The sequence below is a fragment of the Protopterus annectens genome, chromosome 2.part1 (genome assembly GCF_019279795.1).
Source record: "Protopterus annectens isolate FY-2018-M chromosome 2.part1, PAN1.0, whole genome shotgun sequence".
Taxonomy (NCBI): Eukaryota; Metazoa; Chordata; order Ceratodontiformes; family Protopteridae; genus Protopterus; species Protopterus annectens.
The window spans coordinates 45,804,578-45,816,880 of record NC_056729.1 but is presented as its reverse complement, the minus strand read 5'-3'; the positions used below and the strand labels follow the sequence as shown (position 1 = coordinate 45,816,880).

At 41.9% G+C, this 12,303-nt stretch overlaps 1 protein-coding gene across 2 annotated transcripts in view; it reads left to right on the top strand.

Annotated features, from left to right (window-relative positions):
- The window catches only part of LOC122793959 (alpha-2-macroglobulin-like protein 1), a 621,161-nt gene that overhangs the window by 409,883 nt on the left and 198,975 nt on the right, over positions 1-12,303 (top strand). The gene's annotated exons all lie outside the window — the stretch shown is intronic.

The following is a 12,303-nucleotide window of genomic DNA, read 5'->3' as shown; positions in this document are numbered from 1 at the left end:
AAGTCCTTAATGAGAGACCAAGCCTGGTCACAATTTCACAAAAACAAAACCTCTGCCCTGAGACAATTACCACAAGCTCTGCAACAGAGCCAAAAAACTAAAAACTTGACAAACTACTATAAATCCATGCAGGAAAAACTCAAACCTTCAAAAATTCTGGGTCTCAATAACTTGCTACACCCAGGAAAACCTACCACTCCTTCCCCCAGTGCTACCAAATAACCAAAACATCTCCAGCCAATTTAACTTCACTGAAACAATCCAAGCCCTAGCAGATACCCAAAACATGACTACCAACCCCACAGCAACAGTAACCCCCACCCTTTCTAATATGAACTACCCCCGTTTTTTCCCCGAACCCAGTCCTCACTAATACAATTGCTAAACTCATCAACTTTAACCAGCCACATAAGCAGCTGACAATCTACCTGCTGATTTTTGCTATAGATTACAGCAGATGCTGTAGCCTATCCAATGTCCATCCTCCTAAACGGGTCAATAACAGAATGCAAAGTACCCCACTCTTGGAAAATATCTCGCATTATCCCATTGCACAAAGGGGATCAATCCCTTAAGCTTACCAACTACTGCCCTATAGCAATTTTATCACCTTTATCAAATAGTTAATACCTAGCTTATGCATTACCACCTAAAAAAACTACTATCCACAACCTAGCATGGCTTTAGATCTTCCCATACCACTACCAGAGCACTGCTTTCATTTTCCAACATTGTGAATCACCATAGAAATAACTATTTGTATCCTCCATATTCTTATACAAAGCCTTTGATATAGTTATGAACAAAAACCACCTGGCTCTGTGGTAGGATGAAACAACAGTCTTTATTAGTTATAAAAAAGTTTGCTCAAGGTAACACAAAAGGTTTTGTCACAGTAAACCACCTTAAAAACTTGGTACTTCCTTGTTGCACTGGTAGTACAGGTGAACAAATACCAAATGTTTCAAGTGTGTTTTCAAAAAGCTTATATAAAACTAGCTGGTGTGTTTACAAACTGTGTATAAATCCATCGTCAAAGCACACTTGGCCACGAAAACTTTTTCTTAAACAGCTGTACACATGTAAAAGCCAAACAATATAAAAAGCTGGTGTATTTAAATAGTTCAGTACCTTTTCCTTGAGTAATGCCAAGTTGAAGCAGTCCCAGGTGTAAACTGTCAGCACACTGTCATGAAAGTTCCAATGGAGTGACTGAAAAAGCATCCAGTGTCAGTCAAACCAGCCACATGGTAGCAAATTCAAAGAGGCAAGTTGCTTTTCAAAAGTTAGTCCAGAAGAGGTGCTTCTTTAAATTGTAGAACTTCTTTCACATTGTAGAAACAAACAAGTAGATGAAACCAAACGGAAGAAAGTACTTGTAAAGCGCTTTTCGTTCACTTCAGTAACTGAACTTCCTCAGACTGTTTCATCCTACCACGGAGCCAGGTGGTTTTTGTTCATAGTTGGTGACGTTTATTGGTGGATTTCGTTGTTTGATATAGTTAACCATAGTATGCTCCTAGAAACCCTAGCTACCCTTAACATAAGCTCCTCCACCACATCTTGGTTCAGTAACTATCAAACTGTTAACAGGCAGTTCTATGGCAAGACCAATTGTCCCCTTACTACCAGTAGCCAAAGGTGTCCCTCAAGGGTCCGTCCTCTGTCCCTTGCTATTTTCATTATTTACTAACCAGATAGCCTCATCCTCACCCTTTGCTTCTATAGTGCAATATGCAGATGACACCACTGTGCCGCACCCACCCCGAATGAACTAAAAACAATCACCCAAAATAACATTACCTTAGCTGAAGAATGGTTCACATCAAAGTTGTACTTAATCCCCCCCCCCCAAAAAAAACAAATTTATTCTCTAGCCCTGGTAGATCTCCTCCAGTAAGCACCAATTTTGCCATAAAATCCAAAGATAATACACAACTCACACTAAGCTATTAGGCATAGAAATTGACAATCTGAAATTAGACATACATGTAGCCCAAACGATCAAGGAGATAAACAAAGATAGGACTCCTTTAACAGACAGTTCATGAATAAAAACACCAAAGCCACTATTGCAAGAACCCATCTGTTCATCCTCCTATCAGCACTGTTGGACAAATGGTCAACAAATGTAAAAATTAACTGTGTAGACCAGTAAACTTCATTTCATGTAGAAATATTTAGTTTTGTACTATGGTAGGTATCCTTCAGTCTTTGCCCTCCTGTTTCCAGACTGGAATGATCTCACATATGGGAAGTTGATATTTTACAAGTACAGTATTTTTCACTTATTTTTGCTGCAGCAAGGGATGTGCATTTAGAGATGCCATAGCTTTTACAGGCTTTGTCAATCCTGTCCAGTGGCTCCAATTTGAGAAATCATTCCATTTGAGGGTAGTCATACATCCCTGATTTTAGACAGGAGTCCTTTGACCCATTTATTTGACTAGTGTACCCAATTAGTCCATCCATTCCATATGGTGTCGGGTGATGGGGAGGGGACAGTTGCAATGTCCAGTGGAGTGGCCTACCCTCAGTGTTGGAACTTCTCTGTACCTCTTCCCTCACAGAAGCTTCTATGAAATGCACCAATGTGGTTTCGCTGTGGGAAGCTTTCTTCCATGCAGTGAACCCTCCAATCTTCCATGCAGTGAACCCTCCAACCAGTGTGCAGTGGCAGTGTGGACTTGCTAAGACCATGACCTGCAGGTCCAACAGAGGACAGCCCCAGTCTTACCAAAGTTATCTTACTAGGGTCACTTGTTACCATCTCCCCCTGCCAGCTCAATGTGCCCAGACTGATCACTGGTTGCTTGAGCTACATTTGAAGCTTTAATTCTGCACCACCAGCATTTACAGGCTGGCAATGTGGACTATTTACTGCTGACTAATGGGTACTATATTGGCTTGAATGGGGCACTTGTAGGCAAGTAAAAGGTGCTTTGCAAGTTTCAGTGCGTATTTTGTAGTACAAAAACTGGTAAATTATGAAGGTTGCATGTTTCCACATGTACAGCCTCTGCCCATAATTTCGATATAGTTACTGCAGAGTTGCACTCAGTAGTTGCAGGTTAACTATCTGCTAGCACTGAATAGTCAGTAAAATAGAAACTAGTCTGCCCACACATGGGTATATACATGAATATGGTTTGTAAGTACTCCCAACAGGTTGGCGGAAGGGATTGCCTGATTTATATTTAATTGCATCTCTTTGGAAGGTTTGTAAACAGGTTCATAGGCTGGTACTAGGCTATCAGCCCTAGGGCTTATACAAGCCTAGCCACAATTCCCTGGATATTTCTTCCCACTATTTACTTCCCTGGACCCCTGTCTAGCAGGGTGATGGACATGATCCTTGGGGTGAATTTCCCATCTCCCATCCAATCATCAAGGCTCCTTTTGAAGAGGGCCAAGGAGGCTCTCTGCTTGACATGTATGGGCAGGCTATTCCAGAGTATGGGGAGTCTCTGGGTCAGGAACCCATCCCTCCAGCATGTTTTGTTCATTGTGATGAGGTTTAGATCCTGGAGCGTGTGGCTGAGGGATTGGGATTTCTTTAAGTGAAGCATGCCCACCAGCTCATGGTTTGACATGACCTTGTATGTTAAGCAGAGATCGCCTCTGAGTAGCTATGCCACAGAGTATAGCTGGAGTTTTTTAGACTGTCAGCATATGGCATCTGCTTTAGGCCCGAGATTCTGAGGTATTTGTGGCCTTTCCAGCTGTTGCAGATGTGTAGTACATACCAAATGGGGCGTTGTACTCTATAATGGGTCTGAGGGATGAGTTCAGTGGGACAATGACCTTCTTTTTCCTGGATGAAAAGCCCTTAGTGATGAAGTGTGCCACATAGGATTTCCTGACTGTTGTGGTGATGTAATTATCTAAGGTGAGACCACTGTCCACCTGTGTCCCTAAGTCTCTCGTCACACTTTTGGTGTTTAGTATATTGCCACCTATGTGGTAATTCTTCGGTACATGTTTTTTCCCAAAGGGGATAACTGTTTCTTGGCATTAAGCTTGATCCCATGGCTCTGGCAGCAAGCATCTGTTTCTGTAAGGCCCTTTTGTAGAATATCCACATTATTTGGGGATTCAGTAATGGCTCCCAGTCTGCAGTAATCTGTGAACTTTATTAGCCAGAGTCCCTTAGTGTTGACCTGTACTTCAAAGAAGTAGATGCCAAACAAGAGCAGTCCCAGGATTGAACCCTGAGGTACTCCACTTGTCTGGAGCTCGATTTGGCGTCTGCTACTTCTGCAGTCTGGGTTCTGTCAGCAAGGCAGTTGGCAACCCATCGAGTGATGTAGGGATTTATGCCCAGCTTAAGTTTATCTGATTCCAGAGTGGGGGAGATGGTGTTGGAAGGCCTTGGTAAGGTCCAGAGAGGCTGTGTGGACTGCCTTGCGATCATTCACAGCTCTGAAGACTGATTTCTAAGAAGTCAATTAGGTTCAGGAGACTAGATCTGCCCTTCACGAACCCAAACTGGGTGGGGTCCAGTGTTTTGAAGGTTGCCAATGTCTTTGTTTGTTCCATGCCCTGTCACACATTTGCCCCATTGTATTAAAACACTTTATCTCTGTTCTGTCCTATAGTCATTATTGGGTAGGCTTAAAATTGCCCTTCATTGCAGTTAGCTTGATATGTGGCTGATGCCCTTACAGCTTCCTAATTTAAAACTTTCACTGTGTATTAAGATTTCACTGTTTTAAAAATTGATTCCTGAATTTATGTACACCTACATTTGCCTTGCTGTTTTTGGGCCTCTGTCAGAACAAGTCATTCTGTAACATCCTTTGATTTTTTTGCTATCCTACAGTCACTGTGGAAATGGATTAGTGTTAAAGCAAGAGCAAATCCACTGAGTGGAAAATGGAGCTTGACAAGATGGGCTAATTGTAGTATTGCTTACTACTGGGAAGTATAGTGCAGTGGATGCTGCTAGTCTGCCAGAGCTTGGGCACCTTTTGCCTCTGACCTACAACCTATTACAAGACTATGCCTTTGCTTGTATGCAGAATTGCAGTATATAATGGAAAGGGGTGCAAGTCTACAAGGCCTACTTATTTCCCCACAGGGATTTTTTGTCATACATGACTAGTTGGCAATCAGACTGGGCAAGAATATGGTGACTTGTCTCGTGCTAGGATCCAGGTTGTCGGATCCCCAAGTTCTCTTAAACCAGTTAACATGGCTACAACCTAGTGCTGTCCCATGTGGAAGTGAATGACCTGGGTCATTAATGATGGAACTTACTGTGCATGTTAGAGGAAAGAGATTTTTGAATAGCAACTTGCTCTTCTCTCAATATCCAGATATTCCTGAAGTAACTGAGTAAGTAGTTGGTGTCCTTGTAAGGGGATCCTGTAGGGGTCGGCCTGGGGTGGGATTGTAGATAGGAATTTGTTTTCCTAAGGATGGTCTGTACCTGTCATACTAGGGCTTCTACATACTGGATAAAGCCTTTGCTTCCCTAATAGTGCTTCTTTCAACAGTCCCACAACTAGATATTGCTACACAGCAAACTCCAGTTTGAACCAAATCAGGGTGGCATTTAATGCTAGAAGTCTAAATATAAAGATGCCAGATGTTAAGGCAGTCCAGCTCAAACATTCATATTTACAGGGATACTCTGATAGGATTTCAGTGCAATGATGGCATTCCCTCTGAGGATTGTAGCACCTATTATTTCCTTACTTCTTTGAGTAGCAAACTGAGTGCCTAAACTTTTCAAACACCACCTCGCACATCAAATTAATGGGGATTTTTTTTGTCATATATGACTTTAGTTGGCAATCAGACTGGGCAAGAATATGGTGACTTTGAAGACCCAAGCAACTTGGATTTTTTTTAAAGGCAATTTGGATTGTCAACTTAAAGTACAGATCCCCCATCAATGCCCCCCCCCTCCCTGAAAAGATCATGGAGGTTAATCACTGAGGGATGAAATATCAAAGTATGTTAGGGAGACTTCAGTTCTCCAACCATTGACTGGCATACTAAAACTTCTAAAAAAAAAAAAGTGTATATGCTCAATTTTCTAGACTGATGCCAATCCTCAGGAGCAAACTAATTGCCTGCTGATCTCCATGACTTTATTCTTGCCAACATAGCTTGTTGCATGTACTCCACCTATACTCTTCTTGGGTAAATGTTACCACAAAGCTGTAATTTCTCTTGGGCCATGTGATACCAAAAAGTAAGATTAGGGGCTTTTTCAGGTCAAACCTTTGAAGACCCAAGCAAAGACCCCAGCAATTCTTTGCAAATGGACCTAATTAAGGGAGTTGTTGCTTTCCCCTCCAAACTGACTACCTGAACAGCTTCATAGAAAAGACTACCAGTCTGCCTTAAAAGGCAAATTAAAGAATACATTTCTATGGTACTCTTAAACTGTTAAAGCTCATCCATATATCTCCGTATTGGTAAGGACATTGTTAACTTTACCCGTGAAAATTTGTTTCCTTAGTCTCATTGCAACAAGTCTTTAGAAGTATAGTGTTTGGCAGGTATTCAAAGAGATTGGACAACAAACCAGGCTGTATTATAATCAGTGTGAAGTATGTACTATCTGAGCCTTTGCTTTTAATCTCAGCCCATCCATAGGGTTTGTGCTACATGGCTGGAGAGCAGCTGCTGTGACATCCCTCTAAAAGGGTGTGCCCTTCTACACATCCATATGATTTTAGGTCCATCTCCATCCTATGTAAAACCATAGAATGTATTGATGCATGCATAGTTAACTGATCTAGACCTTGGTTAGTTTGGTTTTGTCAAGAGCAAGTTTGGTGGTCTGAACCTAGTCATCCCCTGCATGGGTTAGAGGATATGGAAAGTGGTCACTCTGTATTTACCATTTAATTTTGACACGGTCTCCATTTTATTATTGAAATGGACAAATGTAATGTGAATACCTACATTGTTCAATGGCTTGCATACTGGCTAGTCAACACTCTAAGGGTGTGGATGTTGCTGGTACTAGTTTTAGAACTTAAAACAGTAGTTAAGGTACCACAGTGATAAATACTTGGTCCTTTCCAGTTTGGAATTTTTCTTAGACCTGCAAGTCTGTCTCAGAAGTGTGGTTGGCAAAGCCTGCTGCGGATGACAAACTGGAGTACTGTTTCCCAAAGAGACTGGAATATGCACATACCTGGTGCACCAAAAATGTCAAGCTTATTGCACATGTGCATTATAGTGCTCTGTAAAAAGGCTACCATTGCTATCAAAGATCCTGCAAATGTCCCATTTGGTATATAAACATCCAAATAGATTTGCTCACTGGAAAGGCCCTCCAATGATTTCTAACAAAACATTGGCTACCTCAAGTCCTTAATCTACTCTGACAGATTAGTGACTCTCCTCATAAATGTCTTGCTTACTGATCCTGTGATATTAGCAATTCTCTAAGCTTCTGTGTTTATATAAAAAACTCTCCCCTTTAAGCCTTTGAGAGAATTTTCAGCTCTTCAAACCCACTTCCCTGAACAGCTTACTGGCTTGTATGCTATCAACTATCCAAACAATATAGACTAGTAATTCTCCCAACAAGCATACTTGAAGCCAGAAGCTGCAACTGAGTACTATAATAGGATAATTGTCAAGGCTATTGACAATAGTTGAGGAAACGCCTTTCCTCTCTCCAGTCAAGGAAAACTAAATCCCTTTACTATGCACTGATGGCTGCCCTAGCTTGGATATTCTTGAAGTAGATTGCAACATACTGTGTAGCTTGCACATTCAAGTAAGGTTTGAAAAGAGAAGACGACCATTTCAAATTCTTCAGACTTTAAGGGAAGATCATCCATTTTCCTACTGTATGTTCTCAAATTACTTTCCAGTAAGTGAATAAATGTATGGGCTTCTGTCCTTTTCAGAGACTGATATTGAAGGTTAATGTCTGGAGTTATTTTACAGTACAATGCAAATCTAATTTCTGAGCTGATGGCAAGCTGTACTTGACAGTGAAAATACTAAAATAGTAGTATGAACACAACCTTCCATAACTAGCACAGTGATGGCACTATTGCGCTTTTTTCAAAAGTGCATCATAACTGCATTTGGCAATTATACAAACTGTGTAGCTTTTGATTTCCACTAAATGTGGAAGTGCAATTGTGTAAACTTAACAGAACAGATTGATCCCTGCTGCAGTAGCCTTAGCTGTATGGGTTATCTACTGTATAGGATATAATAGCTGGCCAGTTTCCAAAGCTAAAAGCACTTCACTTGCCCAAACCATTAGCTCAAACTGAGTTGACCAAGGCTGCTTTGGGCACCAAGCCATTCAAAGCTTTCCTGCTGTCAGAGCCCTTTTGTGTTGGCTTTTGAGGATTTGGTCGGCTTCTGCTGCTCCATTGCTGAACAGAAGTTCCTTTTGGAGAAAAACTTCACACATTTAAACTTTCCTCTTTAGGAAAGTACGTTTTAAATGAGGAATGGTTTTTAAAAAAGCCCTAGACTTGTGATTTAAGGAAAAAACTAGTTCAGTTTAAAATTCATGTGCAGTACTATCAAATTCTCCAGTCTGAAATAAAACGTTTGGTGTAGAAGGTTGTGAACTTCTTACTTGGTGCACTTTATTTTACTCTTGCTCTCATTAGGATTCAGTTTTCCCTGAATGGAATACCCCCCAAATTCTGTATCTGTGTATCCAGGAAAACTTATTGAGAGGACAAAGTACCTCTTTCCTTGTATTGAATTAAACAAAGCAAGGACAGAATGAAAGGTGTAAAGGACCTTTGCTAAATATGCTACTTTAATGCCAAAGCTCTGTGGTATTACTGTAGCTCCTTTGCATCCAAACTTTACCAAACATGTTCTTGTTCCTGTGCATTCTTGAATCTATACACAGCCTTGCATTTTTGAAAGTATCTGATCATGCACTGCATTAATATTTTGTACCCATATATTTCAGAAATGTTGAGACATCCTGGATTTAAGCAGTCACCTGAACCTTTGGAATTGTCAGATCTTGGATTGTAATGGTGTACCTATGCAAAGATCTGTGCTTTACACCAAGGTCTCAAGTTGGTTTATAACACTTAGATGGTTAGCTCTTTAAAAGGGCAAACTGGACAATGGGCAACTGATTCCTCTTTGTAAAAACTCTTGGGCTTCATAACCTGCCTTAAGTCCTCTGCAAACTCAGTATTCAAATGCACAAGGCAGGGCACTTCTCCTAGAATAACTTGGTACCAGTTTGGTTACTATAGTGTTTCTGCACTAGCATGAAACCACTTTACCTCAGCGATCCAACATTGCATCTAATACGTAGGATGTGGTCTCAAGTTAAGCCATCCATCTCTAATTCACACAAGATTAGAAGGACATGTCAATGCAACCAGTGTCATTCTGCTGTATCACTTCATGTAGTTTAAGCAGTGGGATCAGTGTTTAGCCAAAGCACCTTTTCCTTTTATTAGTGTAAGATAGAATAAGAAATCAATAGTTAAGCCTGACGGCATCCAAACTTAGGACTCCTAATCTGACACATTAGAAGTCTTTGAATGTCTACCTCCAGAATGCTAAATAAGCCATTATCTGAATATTTGCGTTTCTTCAACCCTTTTTTAGCAGGGAGTAGGTTAGGTTTTTGGACAATGGTATTTTCATGGAATGCATGGTTAATGGCAGAACATTTCCTGTTGCAGTCCAAAGCTGGCAAGTAAAACCATCCTTGACCAGCCCGCTTCTACACCATCCTTAATCCTCATTCCAGTTGCAACTTTGCATCTGTTAAATGCTCTATTTGCAGTTTACCAGGAGGTTGGCTAAGTGGGATTGTTGGAGATGAAGAACAGAGTATAAGGAGATGAGGTGCATGGCAAAGAGGTGGCAAAGGCTACGGATAAGGTATATGAAGAGTTGTATGAAAGGTTGGACACTGAGGGAGAGACCCTGTACCAATTGGCTAGACAGAGGGACCGAGCTAGTAAAGATGTGCAGCAAGTAAGGGTGATAAAGGATAATTAGGGAAATGTACTCACAAGCGAGGAGAGTGCATTGTGCAGATGGAAAGTGTACTTTGAGGGGCTGATGAATGAAGAGAATGAGGGAGAGAAGGCTGGATGATGTGTGGACAGTGAATCATTAAGTGCGGTGGATTAGCAAGGAGGAAGTAAGGCTAGATATGAAGAGGATGAAGAATGGCAGAACTGTTGGTCCTGATGACATACATGTGGAAGCATGGAGGTGTTTAGGTGAAATGGCAGAGTTTTTTACTAAATTGTTTAATGAAATCTTGGAAAGTGAGAGGATGCCTGAGGAATGGATAGTGTTTTGGTACCAGTTTTTTTAAGAATAAGGGTGACGTGCAGAGCTGTAGTAACTACAGAGGAATTGAATTGATCAGTCACAGCATGAAGTTATGGGAAATAGTGGAAGCTATGTTGGGAAGGGAGGTGATTGGTGATCAGTATGGATGTTCTTCATCTCACATTGCTGCAGTCCTTACACTTGGGTAGTCCGCTGTCCTCGGTCGGCCCGAATATCAAAGTATAAGGCTGACGTCGGTCAGGGCGCATTTAACTGACGTCAGGACGTCAGGGTACAAATGCACATGACCGACGTCATATCCTCAGTCTTTTTTGCCGCATGGTCCGATGCAGAAGCAGCATTGTAAGTGCCGGTTGGCGTTCTGAGATTTTTCGATTTAGAAGTTTCAGACCGAGTTCAAAGTTGGCCAAGTACCCCGTTGGGGAATGTTTTAGTTTTTTCTTGCCTCAGTCATTTACCGGATGTCAGAAAGTCAATAATTCTGTTTTTTGTGGGAAACAGATACCGCATAGAGATTATCATACTTTGTGTATTCCTTGCTTAGGGCCTGAGCACGACGTTGTTGGCTGTCGCACTTGTGCTAGATTTAATAAACGCACGATAAAGAGAAGGTTGGATTGTGCAAGGTTAGTCTTTGGGAAGCGGTGCAATTATAAAATGCCGTCGGATGCTCCGACGCCCGCTTCCTCAAAGGAGCGCAAGGACAAGGCAGTTAAGCCTAGGCTAGAAGAACCGTCTGTACCGGACGCCGGTTCTTTAGAGGTGTCGGTGGAGCCGGTGGCTCCACCGGAGATTTCTTTGTGTTCCCAGAGTGAGACCTTATTATTGCAAGATGTGGCCTCTCAGGAGGCAAGTCAGGCTGTGGGGGCTTCTCAGGTTACTATACTCCCCTCCCTTCCTAAGGTGACTAGGCCCTCTCCTTCTGTTTCTAAGGCTTCTCCCAAGGGCAGGCCAGGTTTAGCTTCAGTTGGTGTTACCCCTAGCTCTTCAGGTACTATGCCCAGGAAGCATATGCTTAAAATGGCAGAAGATTTGATTACTTTGATTAGGGGTTCTATGCCCCCTCCTGCTAAGAGACCTAGAGTGGAGCCTGAGCTGGGGGGTTTGGAGCAAGCTTCAGATGTTTCAGAGTCTTCGGCTGAGGACTTGCAGGAGTACTCTCCTTATTCTGATTCTGATGTGGATGATTCTACTCCTCCTGCTACTCCTCCTGAGGATTTTTCTTTTTCAGAAACTCTTCATTCCATGAGGGAGCATTTTAAGTGGGAAGGTCAGGACTTCTCTGATTCCAGAAAACGGCTTAGGGAATTTCTGTTTTACCCCAGCATAGGCCTTTGGCTATACCTCCTGTTTTGGATGTAGTGGAAGATGTTTTTACAGAGGCTTCTCTTAATCCTGATTCTTTGCCTCCTGCTCCTGTTAAGCCGGATGGGTATTACAGGGTGCCTGAAGTTCATAAGTATCTTTTTAAGAGTCCTAGGGCAGACCCAGAAACTGTTAGCCAGGGGCCTAAGGGTGTTGAGGCTTCTGTTAAGAATCCGGTTCCTGCAGACAAGGAGGCTAGGGCCTTGGATAGATGGGGAAAGAAAGTTTATACTACTTCCACTCTTGCTATGAGGGCTCTGAATTGCCAGTTTCACATGTTGAAATACCAAAACTATCTCCTATCACAATTGAAGTCTAAGGTTGATGCTCTGGCAGAAGGTATTGATTGTAAAGAGTTGCAAGATTTAGTACATGTTTCTGAACAGGTGGGTAAGCATTCTTTGCAATGTGGTTTTGATGCTGTACAGGCCTCGTCTAGGGTGGCTGCCACTGGGTCTGTTCTTCGCAGGCACGCCTGGCTGAGGGATCAGAATTTGTCTGAAAATGTTAAAACAAGGATTTTAGATGCTCCTTTATAATCTGACGTGTTGTTTGGTCCTCCTGTTGAGACAGCCTTGTCTTCCATATTCTTTAAGACTAAGTCTATGCAGACTGTTAAAGATTTTTTGCAGGTCCAGCCTCCAAAGTTTAGTAGAA